At 38.6% G+C, this 23,270-nt stretch overlaps 1 protein-coding gene across 2 annotated transcripts in view; it reads right to left on the bottom strand.

The window, feature by feature from the left end:
* LOC114465883 (transcription factor SOX-6-like) overlaps positions 1–23,270 on the bottom strand; it is a 130,953-nt gene that overhangs the window by 88,008 nt on the left and 19,675 nt on the right. The window contains exon 2 of one of the 2 annotated variants that reach the window (XM_028451191.1): positions 22,157–22,226. The exons of the other annotated variant lie outside the window; for it this stretch is intronic. The gene's annotated coding sequence lies outside the window, so the exon portion shown is untranslated. The remainder of the gene's footprint in view (positions 1–22,156; positions 22,227–23,270) is intronic. 2 annotated transcript variants of the gene reach the window in all.

Raw genomic sequence — 23,270 nt, 5'->3', positions numbered from 1 at the left:
GTCACTTTCATGACGCTTCTAAAAACAGGCTGTTTTGAGGCCTTCATATATATGCATGAGTGGGCGTGTCTGTAGACGCAGACTTCATGCCACTGCTTTATTACTATAGCGATTTTCTTTTGCTATCCACACACTCTTGCTGTTGTTTTCAGCCAAAAAAAACTGCACATTACAGTAAAACACATGGCTATTTAAGCGGCTATTGTGATTGTGAGTCAGACAAACGCAGCTCCATGGTGTGTGTTTATCACAGCAGCAGCAGAGTCAGTCAGCAGCTTCAAATACTCACCGGAGCTGCTATGTCGCTTTCTTCTCATCCTTACCACTACTGATTACAGGAATAGTCCATTTAAGACGATAGTCCATTGTTGTGTCCAACCGCTGTGTCGCATTGGGTCACAAACACGTCAGATCATGTCAAAGGCGATAGGAGGCAATATAACGCATACTAAAAGTGAAACTGATTGTAACTGCTCCCTGTTTATGTAGCTTTACATATATGACAATAAAGTTTAATGTATATTCTATACTACATCGCAGCAGTTGTTTTGCCTGTGAGGTCATTTGGGGTAGGAGGAGCTCACAGTTTTATGGAGTAGGAGGAACCAGGATTGTCAGGAGGAGGAGTTTCCACCTTATGACGTGTTATTTTCAGGAAAAATCCAACTCGTCCGTTTGGAGCTGACTTTTTACAAAATATGGAATAACAAGGGACGGAGGAAACAGAACTTTTTCAACTTTGGCCCTCTGAATGATGCTAAAGGAATGTACATCACTAAAGCAAAACCATTATAAAGTGAATTTTTCAGAATCCTGCCTCTGTAAAGGATGAGTGAGGTCCAGGGACACAAACACACCAGCCAAGAACCAAAAATGTAATCTATCAAGTCAAACTTTCATATTTTTGCAGTTTCTAATTTATGCTATTGTAACTAAGGAAGGAAAAACTCAAAGTAACAAAGACCGTTCTGTGGTTACAACGGGTGACTGGAGTGTGTTGGACAGGCTGAGACTGTGTGTTCAGTTACTTTTCCTGGGTAAATAAATAAGGGGAACGAAGAGGAGAATCGGTCGTCTATGAGAACACATCTCCCACCTTCTAAATCTTAGGTCTGTCTGCACTCTCATTAGATCATCGCCTAACGCTGCTAACAGAGGCCACAGTCAAAGGTCAGACTGGTGGAATGCGGGCACACACACATGCTTCCCTGTTTTCTCCCTGAGATTCCCCCTTTCCCGCATCTTTCCCAAAATAGAATATGCTCAATGGCAGCACCAGAAGCACCCCACACCGAATCAGCCCATGACGTTGTTGCCGTTAAATCAAGGAAAGCAATTTTGTTTACTGAATTTTTAACTAATGAATCATCTTGTGAAATGAACGTCTCCATGAAAGCCGCTCAGTATGCACAGGCGAGTGGAAACTCTCCTTCCAAACTAAATCTCATTGTTAATTCCTCATGAGAGATACATCAAACAGCATATCACCTCTGAGGAAGACTGAAAGTTGACCGGTGAAAGATGTCAGGAGATAAGCTTTCCTGAAAAACATTATCTGAATAAATGAAACCTTAACATATAGAAAGCATGTATTTAAAAAGTGCTGTGTTAAAGCTATACTGTACATTAGCCCTGTCAATCACAGGTGTAAGGAACAGACACACCCACATACAGATATAATTAAGGTCATTTATACAATCGAGAAATATCATCATATGTCAAAGTCTCAGAGTCGATGCTAGTTGATAGTCGATATTGATTATAATGCCATATTGTCATAACAATTCCATCAAATTATTGGCAAAAAATGACTTTTTTTAAAAGGATTTATGATCATTAGTGATGAAAAAGATATATTAAACAGTCAGTTGACTGATAGGAGATGTCTGATCAGAACAAGACAGAATGTCTGTATGATAATGAACGATCTGTCTCTAGCTTTGTGGGGGCTCTCTGCAAGACTCTGCTTGGGGGCCCCCTAGTTCTCCAAATTACACGAGGAGATTCCTAATCCATTACATGGTCCACAAACTCTGCTACAATCTATTACACTTTACCAGCTAAATGGGCTAAAGTCATTACAATCTCTCTTTGAAATTAAGCATCTTCTCAAGTTTAGCCGCTCAAGCAAGATCAGTAATAAAAATACACAACATAAGGGAAACAACAATTGTCTACACGTCAACGACAATTGAAACTGTTTATCTAAAATTTTGAGTTCAAGAACTCAACTTTAAAACACAAGCTAATTTTCCTATATACTACATTTATATGTATCTATATCAGGGGTAAAGACAACTGATGTTTTTTTTCTCCTTAGATGAGGCATAAAAGTCACCTTTGTCCCCACTAGTGCCTTACTGACAATTTCATGGTCCGCACATAGCAAAAAATGGCTCAGGTAGATAATCAAAAGAAAGCTATTTTCTGATACTAAACTACCGCAAGTAAAAAAGTGAAACGTTTCCTGTCATCGTAAAGGTACAAAATACACAAAGTAGATCGGTGCAATATTGAAGTTAGATCACTATTTCCATTATTTTAGATTTGTAGAAAACAGGTTTTTATTTGATTAAGATTCCGCCATTCAACTCTCCTCACATTCAACTTTTGATGAATCTCTGACGTGGTGCTGTTGATGGAAATTCTCAATCAAAGCTTGTTCTCGGACACTTAAAAAACGATGAATGCATCGTTTGTACAGCGGGCGTAAACACATGCCACTATGCTCCAGCTCTGTGTACTTCGGTGATGCTGGACGAAAACCGCAGACCCCCAGAAATCCAGGAGTGGCCTGAACAACCAACACCCTGCCTTGTGCTTGTTATTTTTCCTGGCATACGAACACACCCCAAGCTAACACAAATACAGTACACATATACATTTGTGTATATGTGTACTGTATTAAGTGTGTATACTTAGTGGCAACGATACAGAGTAAACCTGTGAAAAAGCCATTGAAGACCAAAGTCAACACGAGGAAGCTTAAAGGCCTGTTTGTCCCACTCACAGCAATCAAACATTTTGCTGCACATTTTGTCTCGTATTCATACACCACTTATTCTTTGGGTCTTCAAATTTAAAAACTAGCACGCCTCACCGAACACTGGAAAGCTGCAGGAGGAATTACCAAGAGATACAATGTTGGAGATTATATTTTAAATGTCCAGGCTTATCATTTTTATTGAACTCTCTAACGTTTTGTTTGATTCAATTTATTTAATACAAGTCAAGTAACCAGGGGTGGACTGGCAATCTGGCAGACCAGGCATCTTCCCGGTGGGCTGTCGACCCAAATTGGGCCAATCCAGTACATTTCTTTTTTAGACGAGCAAGTGGAGGCAGACATGGTAACAGGTAGCCAAAAATGGTCCAAAAATGTGGCAAGAAAAGAGTGAAAAGCGGCTAAAAATGGACCAAAAGCAGTAAAGAGTGGCAAAAACATGGGAAAATAAAGAGAAATCAGGTGATATGTAATAGCAAAGGGTAGCTTAAATGGACCATATGTGCCAAACAATTGAAAAAAGAATTGAAAGAAAAAGGGCAAAATATGCCAAACAATAGTGAGAGTTGCTACAAAAATAAGCTAAATATAGGGGGAAAAGGAAACAAGTGGTATTTATTGAGCAAAAGTTAGCTTATTTGGATGAAAAGAGGCCAAAATAAATAAATAACGGACAACAATTTGATAAAAGTGTCAAAAAAACCTTGCAAAAATGGACAAAAATTTGGGAAAAAAGGGATATTTATTAGCAAAAGGAAGGAAGTGTGAAAAAAAATGTCAGAACTTTTTACAAAAGGGCAAAAATGAGACAAAGGAAGTTGAAAGATGGACAAAGGAAATAAGTAAAAGGGTTAAAATCCCCCTTTTAAGGTTTTCTGGGAGAAAAATAATTCAAATTAAGACAGAGCCACATGTTGAGCGTCACTGACTTAATAACAGCTTCTACGTGGTGTCTCTGATAATGTAGTGGGCTGGTCTGGACACAAAATGCCAGAGCTGGATGTTCACCTCTGCAGGTCACCCTTTATATTCTCTCTGGTTGTTTTTAAAATAAAGAAGACTGGCAGGGTGAGATGTACTAGTGCACACCAGGGTGCAGTTAAATGATGATTAGCAAACCAAGGTTAGCGCCCTAAAGCAGTGGTCCCCAACCACTGAGTCATGGACCATTATCGACCCGCAAAGAAGAAAAAACAAAGTTTTAAAAAATGAATTCTATATTGCTTTTATATATGTTCCATTGGTTTTATTTTTGAAAAATTGACACTTTTCCTTCACTTGACTGCATTTGATTAAAGTGAGGGCATGCAGACATCACTGTGACACTTATCCACCTGACCCACACGTGCACCCCCCTAGTCCACGGAAGGAAAGGCGCAGGTAAGAAGTCTTCAACAACATGCAAAAGCTTTTGGATCACTAACTTTAAGAACTCCACTTCTCAAATATATGTATTGAGTAGAATAAAAGTTAAATACTCATATCTAGAGTAGAGTAGAGTAGATCTACCAATCTAGGGCCTATGATTTTCTGCAAAAAGGGACTAAAATAACAGAACTACCTTCCTGAAATGGAATGAGCAACATGAAACAGAATATAGTCTCACACATGTTTTTTAATATCACACATATTCATTGTTGCCCTCTTAAACAGTAGTGTTTAAATGAGATAAACAGATGGACACGTCAAATCTCACATCAAATCCCACATTATGAAATCTTACATACAGTAGCAGTACAAGATATCGTAGTGTGTTTGGGTTCAATACTCCTAAAGGGTATAAAATATATTATAATATGTATAACAATAAACTACATTAATCCCAATCTAACATTTTTTGGGCAATTTAGAGGAATTTAGTCCACAAGTCAAGATGTCAAAATTACTGAAAAGCCATAAAATGGTTTAAGGGAAATTTTAAAACAGAAAAAAATGGATGTACTACGTCAGTGGTCAAAAATAGAGAAAATCGCATCTAAAAAAAAATTATGATTAAATTTAAATTCAACCTTTTAAATGTTGTTAATGGAAGTAAACAAAAATCCTTCTTCTTTTGGCTACTTGGAAGATTAAAAACAGGGTGAGTTGTTGTTTTAATTCAACAGTTAAAAAGTATCATTGACAAGTAATTGTATTTTATGGTGACATAAGCAGTAAGAAGTAAACAGGAGCGACAGAACAGCTGCCCACACACATGAGTGATCACATCGGGCCTGAGGCGAGCAGCAAAAACAAATGGGCTTCAAACTCATTACACGACTCCAGAGTCTCGCCCAGGCCGAGAACAATCACGACAACTGTTGTAATGCACTGCGTGAGTCTGCCAAGGTGTTCATGACATATTATTTATAATTCAGCAAGTTTGGAGTTGAGAGGATCTGATGCCTTCGAGCAGCGAAGGAGGACAATTATGTCACATCCTTTATTTCAAATCCTGTTAAATGCAAGGACATCACAGAGCAGGAAAATACTCCAAAACAGGTTTGGAATAAATGAATGAAAATCAAACAAAGATTGATTTAAAAACTTAAGAAATTGTGGTGATGTAAAAAACTCGTCCAAACAGAAAACAAACAAATGGACCAGTTTAAAAATGACAGCAGTGTTGGATTATATTTTATTCAAAATCAAGGTTCATTTAATTTTAAATTGATGTAAATAAAATAAAGGATAGAATCAAACAAGCAGATTGGCAGTGAAACAGCATCTGTGGCATCACCCAAACAGGTGGCTTTTAAAGCACCACAGAGGCGCGAAAGGCTGCTAATCCCAGATTAGGATTGACAAGTCGTTTCACTGCATGCCCCCATTGTAATCCCAGTGGCCTCTCTATCCAATGACAATGAACTTTGTTCCCTATCCGAGAATGAGCTTTGAGGATTTCCTCAGCTTTGTTTGCATGAAATGACTGTATTATTCAGAAGGCATGCGACTTTTAGTCGCTCGATAAACAACACGTTTGCGTTCAATTATTGAGCTGCGTGAATGAAGAATGTGTCGAACAAATTGTCTGAGGAGGGGATGTCATTGTGATTATCCGTGGCAGTGTGTATGTAGTTACACATTATCAAATCCAATCTGTCTGATGTGGGCTATTCACACTAAAGCAGGAATACGAACAAATAACAGTTTTGAAAGCATCATTAGGTCAATGAGACATTAGCACAGGTGTGAGGAGGGTCGTGCTGAAGCAGGAAACCCACTCCTCTATAGTTCCACTTGTGATGTTTGGTGGTTGGAGGCATGTCAGTGTCCCATGGCATGTCAAGCTGTCACAATCCAGACTAATCCTTTCTGCAGAGTGTCCCCTGGTCTGCCTGAAGCCATCAAGTCCACATAATTACATTGAACTGTATTTGTGTGTTGTGGGAAAACGGGCCTGTGCGTGCACGTGGTTGGAGCGTATCTGACACCATGACCGTGCCTTTTATACTCATGATAAACGCATGTAGGGCTGATGGAGATGAAACACTCCTGTGAACAGTTTGCTCGCTGAGGAGCGTAAATAAGTCATGCTTCCTGATTCTCTGAATAAGAACATAAAGCAGAGTGTGTGAAAACACATGTGTGCATGTATGCAGTCAGAGCCCTCAGTGTGTCAGTGTGTGTGTGTGTGTGTGTGTGTGTGTGTGCACGCTGAGATCACAGCCCCTTCGCACCACACAAGGTAACCATTGTCCTGTACCGGTCCCAGAGAGAATGTACATTGTTGGCTGCACACAAGGCCTCAGTTCAAACATTGTAAACAGTTAATCTGACCAATCACAGCAGCTTTTACTCACATTGGTTTAAGTCTTTAAATTGTAGATTTAAGGTAAAGGTGGGATTCAATTGTCCTGGAAAATTGAGCCCTGACTTAGAGTTTTATCGAAACTCCTGCTTTAAGAACGTCAGGAGTTGGTGTTTAATTAATTAAATAAATACAAATTAAGTAGTAATAAAGCAGAACTTTGAGTTTGGCAAAAGTGGCATATATAGATTTTGGTGATTCTGATTAACCAAAAGGTAAAAAATATAGTATATACACATGTATTACTTTGAACATTACATTGCACAGTGCAGGGCTACCAACACAAGATTCTCCACATAACATTCAACTAATATATTAACTTACATCCCTTCATCTGTACTCGCTTATCCTGTATCAGGTTACAGGAGTCTATCGCAGCTGGTATTGGACCAAAGGCAGAGTAACCCCCCCTATAGGAGTCCAGCCCAGGGTCTGATAGAGACATGTTTGGGGGCTGTCAGTGCCTGATCCTTTCAGATCTTTTCAACACGTGCGTAGACTATGTCACTTACTTCACTCTAACACTTTACGACAGAGCTCCTGGGACGTGACATTTAAAAATAAACCAACCATGTGACATTTGTCAAATATTTTAATAGTACACATGTAAATATGTGACTATTTTGGGGTGTTTTGAATTATTAATTAAAAAAAAAAAAAAAAAAGACAAAAAGGAAAAAACACCACAAGACGATATATATAAAAAAAGCGGATCAAACAAAATGACCAAACAGAAAATATAATAAAAACCTGTTACGGCAAGAACACAGAAGAACTTACTCCATGTACAATATGATAATAAAAGATCCAGGATGAGTATTGCATATGTTAAGCATTTATTTGTATGAGAATATATGATAAATTAATTTTGCCCCAAAAAAACTTAATAAATCAAAATTCACTCAAAACATAAATTTCTTTTTTTTAATTATTATTATGTTTTGAAAAGCATTGGGCACTGACAGGGGCCACCAACGGGACTGGAACTCCCAATGTCCCAATGTCCCATTGTCACCAGTGCATCACATGACCATGACTCACATCTCATCATGGTTTACATTTCTTTTTAATTTACCCAAGATCAAATTAGATTGATTTAAATACATTTTGATGTACAGAATGTTGTTGGTTTACACATAGTTTATCCACTGTATGCAACAGTGCCTTGATGTACATCGTATGAGTTGTTTATTTTTTCATATCGTAATAAATGCAGAAGTGCCCGTCCTCAAAATCAATCAATTACTCGTACGAGGAGACAAATAAAGTTGACTTTAAATCAAACTATAGAGAAATGGGGTTTAAATGCATGATTACATGGTCATTTAGTAGTATTTGGTTATTGTAAATAAACATTTGATATTGTGTGGGGAGGCAGCAACAGGAATAACCACAGGTCCATCACAAGCGCACACACATTTTTTTTTGTCTTTTTCCAGTGTTCAAAAACATCTAGTAAATGTGTAAAAAGTACAAAGGATAATGTTATAGTAAAATGTCAAAATGTATAAATGTAAAGGTACCGGTATACTGTAAAACAGACAAAGGCAACCAGCGGCCCTCGGCCGTTCCCAAAAACAAAATTTTAATTCAGGAAATTGGAAGTTATATGAAGCCCAACATAATACACAAACTCCAGAAACATAGCAAACAACAGCAAAATGCACAAAATGACAAAAGTACACAAAATGATAACAAAGAAACACTAAAAAACCACGTAAACATAAAATGACTACAAAAACAACAACATACACAAAAGAGCTTCAAAGACACACAAAATGTTAACAAGATTGCGCAAAATGACAAAAAATACACAAAAAGACAACAATAACACCAAAAACAACAAAAACACACAATGACTGAAAAAACACAAAAAGGCAACAAAAATTTGCATTATTGATAGGGAAATAGACAAAATAAATTCAAAAATACACAAAAGATCTAAAAAAAATTCCTTTGTTCTTTCCTGTATTAATGCTGAGATTGGTCTTTATTCTGAATTCTAATATATGTGTTGATAATGTGGCCCTTGGATCAAACAACCACATTTTTGTGGCCCCGTTCTGATAGAAGTTGCCCATCACTGCTGTAATGCAATATTTTTCTCTTATAGGATATACTTGTAATATATATATCTATAATGCAGCCTTTTCAATAGAATGCATAATTTAACATGTCAGTGTTTTATCTTGTGAACGTCACACAGTCAGTTTATAATATTGATTAATTTATTTGAGATGCATCCTAGTTAAAATACTACAGAGAGGCAGTGGCCCATGTTTACTCCTCCTCTCCATCTTCAGTGTGTGGCCACGCTGGACTCACAGGCTGTAAATCACAATTAAGAGCTTCATTAGATATAACTGATTTATTAAGACTGAGGGCTTGTCTGTGAGCCTTTCAGCCATATATTAACTGACTACAAGATCTCATACATAGTTATGAGATGTGCTGTTTACTGTATGGCATATAGGGTCACATGCCAATAGACATTAATTATTGAGTATGACTCCATAGGTTAAATTGAGAGCAGCCAGATGATAAATCAAACCCTGCTGCATTCAGCATTTTCTGACTGTCTAACTTATGTGGACCTGTTTAAAATGCCAAACTGGCAAAAGCATCAAAAATCTGTCTCTATTATCAGGAAGAGATCCAGCAATTGAAAGAAAGCCAAACATTTTAAAGCCTCATCCAAGAGCTTTCACAAACACACTCCGTAGACACAATCACATACATTTGGCCTCCTTTCATATTACAATTACTCTAGTCTTAAGTGTCCCTGGTCTTCATAGTTCGGCATTGTTTTCTCCAAAAATCAGTGTGTTCATCACACTGCATGTCAACAACTGCCTGTAAACAGAAACAGTGTCTCTGATAAGGTGGTGAACACGCACTTAAAAACATCCCCTCTGACCCATGCTGCATATTTTCCCAGTTCTGAAAGGGTTGAACCACGAAGAGCAGAAAAAAACCCTGAAACTGCAATCACAAACTGGGACTGCCTCCAATATCATTTTCTATATACTGTACATCCCTGTACACTAACAGCTGCACCCCCAGTCACTAGTCTGTCAAGCTCCTTAAGTTCGCAGACAACACCACCCTCATTGGCTGACCATCTAGAGACCTGGTGACAGTGGAGATGGTTGTGGACTTCAGGAAAAACGCCCCATCACCATTGGTGACTCCATGGTGTCTTCTGTGGAGTCTTTCCGCCTCCTGGGGACCACTATCACCTAGGACCTTAAGTGGGAGCTGAACATCACCTCCCTCATCAAGAAATGACAGCAGAGGATGTACTTCCTGCTGAAGAAGTTCAACCTGCCAAAGACCATGATGGTGCACTCTTACACTGCCATCATTGAGTCCATCCTCTGCTCCTCCATCACAGTCTGGTACGCTGCAGCCACAGCAAAGGACAAGTGCAGGCTACAGCGTGTCATACCCTCTGCAGAGAGGTTGATCGGACGCAATCTACCATCTATGCATGTCCTGTACACCTCCAGGACCCTGAGGCGTGCAGGTAAGATCGTTGCCGACCCCTCTCACTCTCCCCTCTGGTAAGAAGCTGCGGTCCCTCAGGATTGAAACCCTTCACCACAAGAACAGCGTCTTCCCCTCAGCCTCATGAACAATGTCCCCACGCTCACCATGTTTCACTCTTGCAGCCCATCTTCAATCACCCTTTTTAGTTTGTGCATGAATATGGTTGGTTCAGCTCCAGGAACTAATGTCTGCCTATATCGCAGGGTTTAAATGTGTTCATTTAAATGTGCATATCATAACAAAATGAGTCTGATGTAAAGTAGTTTATGCATACAACTGTAAACTATTCACCTCTGACTGGTGCACTTAAAGCTGCAGTTTGTAGAATCCTCTCTCTGCTCCATTTTGAAACCAAAACATTTATCCCGTCTGTTCTCACTTTCTCTCCGACACCAGTGTGTGGGGCGGACCCTGCACAGTCACAGGGATCCGCGAAGACTAAAGCAGTTAGTTCCTACTGAACATGTTTGAGGATTTATTTTGTAGCTTCTCCACCTTGTTCTGCCTTTTTCCGCATGATTTGCCGTGTAACTGTTGTGTCTAACGCTGTGATGGAGACCTCTGCTGGAACGTCCGTCATTGCAATTTTACTACCAATGGTACGTGAACACGTCTGACGTGAACACGTCTGACGTCTAACGCCCAAAACAGTTCATGGAGCACACGTGTTTGGAGAAAGATCTCTGATTGGCTGAAGTCCAGAGTCCCGCTCCTGGATTTCTAAACGTCATTTACAGTACCAGGAGAAGGAGATGATATTCACTGTCCACTTAGAACACTTTGGATTACAATAATGCTCAAAGATGATTATGGATTTTTTACCAAATGATGCCAAAAAAAACTTACATATTGCAGCTTTAACCGATACTGTATATACAGACTCCCCACTCCCAAACCAATTTTAGGTCATAACATTTATCTCAATGGAAATAACAGGTCAAGCCTACTTATAATGTGATGCTTAATCAAAATGTATTCAACAAATAAAGATATGTGCAAGATAAGAATACTTTGCAACTTTAGGTATGGAATACGTGCCATATTTGTTTTTAATAAGTTGTTTTAAACAGCAGCACATTTCAGTTTTTAAATATCAGTGGGAAAACCGATATCACATTTTATAGTATCTGGGTGATCTATATAGAGGAAGCATAAATGTAGATTTCCATTTATCGCTTACCTGTTTGATTTATCACACTCATCATGTTGCAGCCAATCAATGATCACCCTTTTTGGTTCATTCGTGAATATGGTCCATACCTGTCAAGTATCCTGTTTTAGCCGGGAAACACCCGTATTTTACCCCTCTTTCCTGCCATCTTCCCGTATTTTCCCGTAAATATCCCGTATTTTAATGTAATAATTATTAAAAGACGCCTTACTAAACTGAACTCCGTCACTAGCCTCGCGAGATCTGAACCTGAAATGGCCTGAGTGGCAGTTCTCGCGAGATTAGTGCTGACAGAGGCAACAAACCCGGAAACAACTCAGAAGAGAGATGATGAATGAAGACGTTCCAGCAAAAAAAACCAAAGAACTCGTTTAAATACGTCGTAAAATGTGACAGAGAGTTTATCTTCATAAAGACCATCAGGATGGGACACAGTTACACGTTCTGTTAGATTAATAACTGAGATTTTAACGTCTACCACAGCGGAAGGAATGACGTAAGTCACCATGAAAAATCATCCAATCACAAGCGCCACAAATATGCTGCGTTAAAGAATGTGAAGTCTGTAATAAATGTGTCTAATAAGCCATTAGTGAATACCAGAGAACCATGAGAAATTAAAATAAAATATATAATGAAAATAAAATGTTAATGTCTAACTTAAAGACAAACAATGTGAAATTAACAGTAAATATGCAACGTGTTGACGTGTATATAAACATATGTGCTTCATATACACAATTATGTTTTAATTTAGGCTGTTTTATAATTTAGGAATTAGGGCTGCGTGATAAATCGACACTCAAGATGTATCGAGTTTTCTATTTTGGCGATATAGAAAACTACAATATTTCATATACAGTATATATATAACAGCTTATTATGTATCAAAATGCATGTAAAGCTCAGTTAGATGAATTTCTGTGTGCACATTTCATTGTTAATAAAGGTCAACCTACCAGATTCTAATCACATAATTGTATTCAGTAAGTGGTTGAGAAGTGGTTATTTTACATTTCCTGTACACCTGTCTTAAAATATAAGGGATACTAGAGCTTGGTTGGGCAGGTGGGACGGCTCGTAGTGGGCGCCAGAAAATGTCCCGTATTTTCTAATCCAAAACTTGACAGGTATGATATGGTTGCAGCTCCAGGAACTCATGACTGCCTATTTCACAGGGTTTTGTTCAATGCACTGCACATTTAAATCATTAGGGAATGAGTCAACTGGAGTTTATGCATTCAACAGTAAACTATTCGCCTCTGACTGGTGCAATTAATACGTCACAATGTCCAAAAGCAGAGCCTTTATATGCACGCCACTGACAAAAAACATCAATTCTATGCTTTGCAGGTTTGGATTGGTGCAGAACTATATTTGAAAATACAGGTTATGGTTTAATCTACAAGATAAAACACAGTTACTGATTTAATTTTCTTTGACTTTGAGTCTTAATTTCAAACATTTACAGGAAATAAGACATCAAGTTGATTACTGATATCCCAACTTCTGTAACCAACTCCTCAGAAGCACAACCAGCAGTGGAGAGTAATTAAAGCTTTCATCTTAGCTCACGGCGCACACTTTCCTCTGGTCTGTAGCTAATTGAGAGTGACACAAAACAAAAGAGAAGATTAGAGGATTGAGCTGGTAGAACAGTCAGAGGTGAGAGGGTGGTTTTAAAGGACCCGCAGGTGTCACCAGGAGACGCAGCGACCACGCTCACTTCTCAGTGGCCAGGGTTTCCAGCTGGCGCCGTGTTAACATAGCTGTGTAACACGACACTCAAACAGATCCTTGAATAAACAGCTAAACAAAACCTAATTGGTTTTTGTGTTCAAATCATTAAATTTAATTATATTTTATTTATTATTCATTATTTAATTCATTCTCTATAGCCACTTAATCAGAGCCAATGGACACCACAGCACATCCCATAGCTGAAGGAAGGATATGTTTGCACATGTTGTTACATAGCTTAAACTGGAATACAGACAATACAGCAGGGTCACCAACTCTATGCCCGCGGGCCCCAGGTAGCTCGCATGGACCATGTGAGGGTCCCTCATGAGATCTATTCACCAATGAGCTCCATCTAAAATCTGACTCACTTTCCAGGATTCAAACTCACAAAGATAAATACAAAGATGTAGAATAGTACTTAACAGAGTTAAATACTGCTGCACCTAATACAGTTTTAGCATTAAATTAAGGTCAGTGGCACAGTATGTTATATATAATATGATATATAAAATATAAGTATAAAAATGCAAGGTGGATTTTTGTAAAATATGAAATATTTGTTACATTTTACAAATGTTACATGTTATATGACCAGTTAAAAGTGTTTGTTAGAAGCTAGTAAAATAGAAAGATGAAAATGAAAAAATGAGGAGAAACAAAGTGTTGCATGTTGAAACGTAAACATTTCTGACTGTTTTAAGTTACTGGTCGTCTTCCTTTTTTATCTTACCCTCTAAGTAAAGTCAAACGGTGAACACAGTTTCAGAAAGGTTGGTGACCCCTGCAATAGAGACTCAACTAAAACCTGCATACACAGGTAATCCATAAACCATTAGAGAGAACATGCAATCTATGCACAAAGAGAAGCCAACTGAAAGTGAGGAGCTCAAAGCACAATCTTCAAGCTGTTTTCAGCATGTTTTAAGTTGATATAGCTTAATTGTCTCCACATTGCCTTTAAAATGTTTTTCAATGATCTCTCTATGTGATGGGGTCAGTAGTCGTTGGCCACTGTGACAGGGTTGGGGTCAATTATAATTGTGATTGCATAATTGTTAATTAATTACAGTTATGGCATAATCATAACTGTAATTGTAATTTAAAAAAAATATGTTGCTTTCATAATTGTAAATGAGTTTAGATAATTGACTTTATAATTGTAAATGCCATGAAAATTATGTAAAGATTGTCAATTATAATTAATGCAAAACTGGGGGTTTTAAGTACAGTTCTACACATATGTAGTTAACAATTATTAAAATGTTTCATATCAAGCATTTTCACATTTTACCATTAAAAAACATTAAATGATGGGGTATACTGACATAAAAAACACCCAGACGCCCACACAAAAAATATTAAAACCTATATTTTCATTGATTAGGAAGCCTAACATGGTAACCAATAGATAGAAAATAAATTAGATGATAGATATTTGTTTTTAGTATATTTTACAGCTGATTTAGGACCCGTTATCATAAGAGATGCTAACAGAAAGCTAACACAAAAGGAAAGTTAACTTTTATTAGGTTATTTATTAGGCTTGACTTTCTGAGGATGAAAATATATTGTCGTTTAATTGTAATTGGGATGTTGCAGGTCACTCTAATTGTAATTGAACATAGATAAGTGAAAACGTAATTTTAACTGAAAAATGTAATTGACCCCAACCCCAGTTGAGTGTTCCCTGCTTTGTACACGATAGCGTTAGCTTGGATAGAAACCAGAACAACCCTACAACTCTGTACAGGATAAAGCTGGTACAGAAGATCACTGCATCTATCTCATCAGCGCTGCCTTTAATTGCTCTATAATGTAGCTGGTTCTGTAGCAAACCAAGCAAACCGCCCTCTTGCTACAATGCGGCTAATTGGATTAAGTTCGAGCACGCTTTGTTAAATGATGGGGCACATCTAATCAAGAAAGAGACCTCCATAATGCTTTTACGTACTTAATGATCAGATCGCATCAAAAACAAAGGCGAGGGTCGTCCTATGTAGGAATGCAATCAGTAGTCATTAAAGTCGCTCAACTTTAGCTGATAGTGGCTTTTAAATGAGATGCAGGATACAGTATCTACTGTAATGAAAACACTGTAATTATGAAGATTTGGGTGTTGGTGTGCATTTGATTTCAGATCATTTCAGGTCACAGCACCAATAGAAAGCTGACAACACATCTGAAACTGGTGATTGTGCAGCAGGAGGGGGAATGCGGTTCGTTTTCTTACCTTTACACAAACTATTTTGAAGCCAGACTGGGTTAATGAAGTGTTGAAAGATGACTAACAGCTGAAAAAGGCCTCATTCCAGCTAAGGCTTGTCAAAGAATGCAAAAAAGGTGAAGAAGCCTATTGTTTGGGGGGGGATAAAATGGCAGATCACTGCGGTCTAAAGACCAGGTGGCGTCCATCGTAGCCTGGAGCACAACAGATGAACTTGACCTTGACCCCTGACCGAAGGGAACCATGACAGTTACAAAAGGGAACAAGAATTCTGTAAATTGGGTGAATCTGGTGCAATTCCTCTATGGAAGGTGTGTGCTCTGTGTAGATCAGGGTTGAAAATTAGCACCCATCACCCACCAAATGCGGGTGGATTTGTGTGCTGGGGGGTGAATTCAATGAGTTGACTGGCGACTCTGGCGGGTTCAGTTCAGTCAGAGCCAATCCAATTCATTTAAGGCACAACATTGTGCTTTCCACACTGATAGAGATAGATTTGGTCAGAGCTTGACCTACTGTATATGTCTATGGAGCCAGCTATCCTGTTGCTTGGCAACCATGGACTCTAAGTTGGAACAATTTTTTGTGACACATGAATAAAGGTAAGCAAAAGCTGCTTTTTTTGTCAGAATTTACAAGAAGCAAAGTAAAGTAAAAGAGTGTTACATCCCAAGAATTAAAAGAACCAATGAGGAAAAGGAAGTTAAGGCCAAGAAGAGAAATGAAAAATGGAGCAGCAGAGAGTGGCGCACGCCGGTATTGGCTTGTGTTACCTTCAGGCAGTTTATAACTCTAAACCGTTGATGGGAGGCCTGGTTTATTACTGAGTCTCACTTACTCAATTGCGACTCGTGTCTTCTGGTAACAACAAGCTGTTTGCCAGGTTAATTCTGTGTTAGAAGTTGGATGGAGGGAGATCTGGAAGCACGCTCTAAACTCAGAACACACGCTTCCATTGGGGGGGCACATTTTGTAAAGTGGGAATGCATTTGCACTTATGCTCAATGGACGCAGTGCAGGCATATGTTGTACCATGAGGCGCAGAAGGAGAGCAGAAAGAGCTGTATTTAAACCGTGCATGTGTCGCTGCAGTGATTGAGAGCAGTCAACATCTGACCAATCAGAGGAGTGTGCTTTGCAGAGGTGCAGAATGTGAAGTTGTTGTGGGTAAAGAGTGTATGAAAAGCAGAGTGAATATTCATTTTATACGCATGATACACTAGGGATGGGGTCACTTGGGGGCCCGGCGGGGATCCAATTTGTTCAAAAGCGGCTCTGTGTGATAGACAGTAGTAGTTGCTGAACAACGGCTGTTTATTCTTCTGTTCTGACACACACTGGACGCTGCACTTCAACACCGGTCATAACGCACACACACTCGTTGCAAATCCTTTTCTGCACAATGTTGTCGAAAATGTCACAGAAAAGACAGCAGTGAGCACATTGTCAATCAATTCTGTTGCTTTTTGCATGACCAATTGGTTACTTTACTTTGATCAATTTTGCTTCAAATGACCTATTTCCGCCATAACACGTGTTATAACATAATTTTATTAAAATGTATTTTTTATATATGTTTTGATATTGTCCTTGAATGATTGAAAATCAATTACATGTTTATAAAAGCTGATTTACCATGGTTAATCGTTTTAGTTTTGTTTTTCATATGCAATTATAGTGCAACATTTGGAATTGGGACATTAAGTTTAATATGTAGTTGTGCTTGACTGTGGTAAGGACTTAGTGTTTAATAGCTGAAATGTGGTAACTTCTCTCCTTATTTTTGGCAGACTTCTCTTTAACAATTTCCACTTCCTTCGTGTGGGTCCAATGCAGTTGAACATACAGTAGGATATAATAAATCATATATTCTATATTTCTAAGTAGATATTACTAAGGTTCTAATCACCAAAAAATATGCTCTGTGTGAGTCCAAAAATTCCAAAAATACATAAAATGATTCATAAAACACAAAAGGACAACAAAGACAGACACAGAAACCACTTAAACAAACAAGATTACTACAAAAACATCAACACATTACAGAAAAGCTCAAAAGACACACAACCTGTCCACAAAAATGACAGAAAAATACAGAAATCAACAACAAAAATACAAAAAGTGACCCCTAAGAACACACAAATCAACACAAAAGATAACAAAAACCACACACAATGAGTAAAAACTTACAAACCCTTTTTCCTTCTTTATTAATGCTCAGATCATTATTCTGAATGCTGACATGAATGTTGATAACGTGGGCCTCGGATCAGATACAATCACATTTCTGTGGCCACCGATGCGATAGAGTTGCCCATCCCCGCTCCAGGGGTGTACGTACCCCCATTTGAGAAACACTGAATTAACATATGACACTTGGATAGTTTTACCCAACCACTACACCACTACAGTAGATAAATGTCCCATTGGAGAAATATATGGTTGACCCACACATAGAATGAAACAAAGCACGGATCCATCCATCAATAGTTAAAATTCAGTTCCAGATCCATCCTGAGGTCGCTCTCATCCGATACCTCCCTGCTTTCTCTCTCTGCCTGCTCATCTAACTCGTACATTACCTCATCAGAGGAAGATCTGCCTAAAGCCGCAGCAGTCACACAACAGACAAAAGCGCTCATCTCCAGGAAGCCGCTGCCGCTGCCTGCGGTTTTTGGGAGAGTAGAAGAGAGGGGAAAAAGTGACTCAGCCCTACAGCTCCTTTCTTCTCCCTGCCGACTTAGGGATAAACCGAGGGATGAAGCATAGGGAGAGATAATATTTAGAGCAGGCCCCATTTCAAGGGCAATAGAAGGGAGAAAGTGCAGTATGAGCATGGGTGGTTTGGGAAGTCGCCATAAAGGTCGGTCTATACTGTTACTGGCAGAAAGCCTCACACTGAGGACTTGTGTGTAAGTTGGGAGGTACTGGCACTGCTCGTCTGTAACTGCTTTAAAGTCCCGAGCCGCCCCAACGCAGCGCCACGAGCCTCCTAAAATTGAACCAGATGGTCCTCGGAAGGGTTGTTGATGAGGCATGAGTGTGCAAAACACACACACACACACACACACGCACACAAAAGCAAATAAATTGACAAAGATAGAGCCTGACAAACAACTACATACACACACACGTACTAATTGTGATGCTGAGCTAACATTAAAGCACAAGTCTGACCACGTCTCCTTTCCCACCACAAAAAAAAAAGAAGCTAACTCCCAGGAGATTTCAGGCTCGAGCGGACTTTCTTATGTCCAACCAAATCAAATAAAGAGCTCAAACAGACATAATAGTTCACTGTAAAGGCAGGGCTAAGTACTGAGAACGATGCCAAATGTAGTTAGATGCTACTCATTAAATGTAACAGAGTGGAGTTCACATTCAACGCTGAACTGAACAGGAAGAGAGCAAGAGGAGCACATTGTTCAGGACCAAACAGGTAGCCTCAGTGTGTTCATTAGCTCATTAGCTTGTTAGCTGCTACAAATCAAACCAGCAGCTGCTGCTCACTTTTCTAATTGTTTGCAAATGACTGCTATTACTGTAGACATGTGTAACGGCAGCGCTCCACAAGTTAGACATTAGAAGCTCAATACTTTTCCCAAAGTTTCATTCTCTGTTGATGTAGGGTGACCAGATTTTTAAAACTGAAAAACCGGGATAGTAATTTATCAATCAATCAATCTATTATTTGTATCGCGCCAAATCATAACCAATGGTATCTCAAGACACTTTACAGTAGAGCAGTCTTAAGGACAGACTCTTTAATCATTTTAATCAAAGTAGATGACAGATTTTCAAAAGAAACTATTTGCATTTGCTTTTATTTGTTATGAAAAAAGGTCACATAAATTGCATTTATTTTTTCTTTCTTTTGGATGAAATGTATAATTGCAAAGGCTTAATCAAAAAAGCAGCATTTTAAGTTAACATAAAATAGTTTTGAATAATCCAAAAATAACAACTTGTTTTTCTTTTTGATATGTTGAAGGAGAAAACCTGAGAGGAAGTGAACGAGTAATATTTTCAATGCCGTCGACCAATCAGCATCAAGATGCAAACGCGTGGAAGACTTTTGAGCTTTTGAATTGGTTTATATTGCAAGCGCTACCATGGCAACTCACGTTTTTAAGCCAGATGCGCTGCTGCTTTCAACAGACTGCTTTAGTCTTGAAGCAGCGTTTGGACGTTTTCGATGATAAAAAACAAGAAACTGGAAATAGTTCTTCATGCTCTGAAGGCCAACACATTGGAACTAATGCAAATCAATTATAAGTTCTCCTAGCTGTCAAAAGACTATAGAGATCCTTCTGATCAAAGCCCTTTGTTATCATAGAATGCTAAGATCTAGATTTTCAACATTCTCTCCCGCACCCTGCGCTTCCCCTTCAAAGGCAATCAATTGTCACTGTCGCTACAGTGATTTGTGCTTTCTGAAAAGGGGAATTTTGTTATGGGGGGTCCAGTCGTCATCTCACTGCTGGTATGAGATTTGAGAAGCAATCTTATGTTAAAAGACACAATATTTTGATTTCAAGTTTCAAGATGAATTAAATAACTTCAGACAAATTGATGGGAACAAAAGTTAACTCCAGTGGTTTTGATTTCCTCAGATTGTCCTCAAGACCTTTTTTATTAAATTCAGTGCAGTTTGTCATTTTTTGAGTCATAAATCAATAGAAATATCAACTTTATGATTGTTTCTGTGACATAGGCAGTGACGTGCAGTCAGGGTAGGCAAGGTAGGCAGTGCCTACCAAAGGGTGAAATGATATTTTTATTTTTTGTTTTAATTATAATATAATTATAAATTATTTATTTGTCACTTTCCGATAGCCTACAATACCTATAAGTTTGAAAGTGTCAGTATTTTGTGCTTTTCGTAGCCCAAATTGCTAAACATCGCTATTTCCTAACTGCTGTAAGGCAAGAGGAGGCCACACCCCTTCTCAAAGGCACGTTTCTGCTCTGCCTCTGTTCCCATAGTTTGTTTTTATGTGTTTGCACATGCGCAGTCAGTCCCCCAGGATGAAAACCATTTACGTAAAAAGGCAGCTCTCCATACTACCTTTGGACGTAACCGCGCTATGCTAAATGCTATACCTAAGTTCACAGTGCATTAGTGAATTGATATCACGTGACCGCTGCTGCGACATTCTCTAGCTAGTGGGCGGGATAACACTACAGTCAGGATGACAGCGCAAGAGACGATAAAGAAACTTTTTTTTCAGGAAAAACGACAGCTTTTAAAAGATGGGAGATCAACACCTGAGTTACCAGACCTTCAGCAAAGGTAAGGTCAGAACATGTTTCATACTTTTCTACAGTAAATGATACAAAAGGAAGAATTGACTTTGTGGATGCTCCTCACTGAGGCTGTTCTGAGTTGTTGTTGTTGTCATTTTCTCCGTGTTTCTGTGTTTCCAACACAAACAACAGATGTGCTGCCGTGTCATGAGATAAATCTTGTTGGGAGAATATGGAGGCTATATTAAATAATTGTTTATGCTTCTTTAATGGTGTTTATGATGTTGATTTTGTTAGATGGCTAAATGCTTGTTCATGTGGATCTTGTTGGTTTTTTTCTTTTTTATTATGAATTTCATATTTTGATAAGTGCATTGAGATGACTTTGTTGTAAATTGTGCTATACAAATAAAGTTGAATTTAATTGAATTGAATTAACACTTGCCAGCAGAAACATATGAAATTGTCATTGGTGTTGACATTGGTGGTCTCGATTTGGAACGCCCTGCCTACCCAACCCTAGTGCTCACAGCACGTCACTGAACATAGGACATGGTCACAATAGCTCTTTCTCACAAATGTTGCCAGATACTGAGCAGAGTGCTGCTTGTGCTATTATTTAATTGAGCTTCTTTTTACTTGTACTTGAATATTTTACTTGAGTAGAATTATTATAAAGTCACAGTACATCTACTTGAGTAGGATAATGTATATCAGTACTATTTACACCCCTTAACTACTCATAAACCAACCTTCTAAACCCAAAGAAAACTGACCAATAATGGATGTCTCTGTTGCTACTAAGACGCCCTCAGGAATCAATCAAGCCACGTCTTAGCCTCATTTTGACACAACTCAAGTAGGGACCATAATAAGTATTCATAAAGAGTACTAGTCAGATGGTTGAATCACACTTTTCTCCAACTTCTTCCATCTATACATTTCATACATCATCCTGCAGCTAACATGACCTTGTTGTTTAATTCAGGCTAGTGTTACTAACAGCTCTTTTTGACTAAAGATATAATCTTTATTGCTCACAGAGAGAAAGTCCATTAAGAGGCATACTGTAGGTCCCAATGCTAAAAGGCTTCTGGAGTGATGCCTGCAAGGGCTGTTAAAAGACCCCCTTTCTTCAACTAAGTGAAAGCAGCTATTGAGGGCGCGCAGGGACAGAACACTACCCAGAGCGAAGGTCTGCATTTGCTGCGAAACCAATCAAAAGCTCCCTGTGTGAGACAGCGAACAAGGTGAGAGGTACATGTACAGTCAGATCCAGTTTTGATATCAGCACACACAACAGAAAAATCACACTTTGTCCACGAAAGTGCTGAAACGAAGCTGCATTCACAGCCACATTCAATTCAGTTTACACAATGGCTCAGACGAAACACTTGTCATTAGGATCAGTTAAAGAGGAAAGCTTACAGAAACAAGAGACTGCAGCTCCAACACCCTCTTCTCACTTGTACCTGGCTTTAAAATTCATGAACGTCACCTAGGACAGAAGAAACACAGAGGAATCATCTGTTATTGTAACAACTGACCAAGCTCAGCTCTTTATTATTCACAGTTTCATGGGTTATTGAGGTATGAACATATCCAAACGGCTTCTCCATTTCAGTTTGTATTGATACAGTGATAAATAGAAAATCAACCAAGTCGCTAAAATCATGACACATGCTCTCAAAACTTTGTAAGATTCACTGATTACTAACCAGAAGATAAAGAGTTTGACAAAGTATAAAATCCAAATTAGAAACTGTTTTCTAGGCTGAGTTGAAGAACCCTGAGGTCATCTGATGAGCCTGCTACAACAAAGGTTAATGACAGAACAGAAGACCTATGTGAAGTTCGTGGTAAGCCCAACAGAGCTGTCAGTGTGTTTCTCCAACAACGCACAAAAACAGCCCCGCAAAGCCTGACAAACGACAAACCACATGACGTCTTTGAAGTGAAGAAATCTGCCGCAAACTATTTTAACCCAATTTAAATGCCTGTTTCTTTTCTTTAGGAAATTGATCCAAATGGATTTATCTCATCAATCAGATCCAACACTTGTCATTCTTGTGCTGCAGAACTGACACTATTAACTGACCACTGACTTGATGTCTGCCTTTTTTTAGAAGCACGTGCTACAAAAAGCCATCAAACAGACCAAGTACACTGGATTGATAGAGTATTGGGGCAGCTAGGGATTGAGGTGTTAAAGGAAAGTCATGCTCAAACAGAAAACAAAAACCCATCACAGAAGATTGTTCTGGATGGATCATCTTGATGTAGCTTCTAAGCTGCACAAAGAGGACAACACAAGCATGCCTTTGATTCTCCTTTTTGAGGCTAATTGAGAACAATGAAGTAAAAAGGCAAACACTGGGCATGTATGATCTTTTATTCCTGTATATAATTACCAAATGAGTCTTCTTAGTCGTAGTTTTTTTTTTCTCTGAGGGTACGATTGAGGGCAATTCTGACTAAATCAACTTAAAAGCTTGTGTACTAAGAAGCTCTGATCACGATGACAATAGCAAAAGCAAAAGCA

Source organism: Gouania willdenowi, chromosome 6, assembly GCF_900634775.1.
Source record: "Gouania willdenowi chromosome 6, fGouWil2.1, whole genome shotgun sequence".
Taxonomy (NCBI): Eukaryota; Metazoa; Chordata; class Actinopteri; order Blenniiformes; family Gobiesocidae; genus Gouania; species Gouania willdenowi.
Note: the sequence above shows the minus strand (reverse complement) of the source record. Positions and strands in the feature narration are given on the sequence as shown.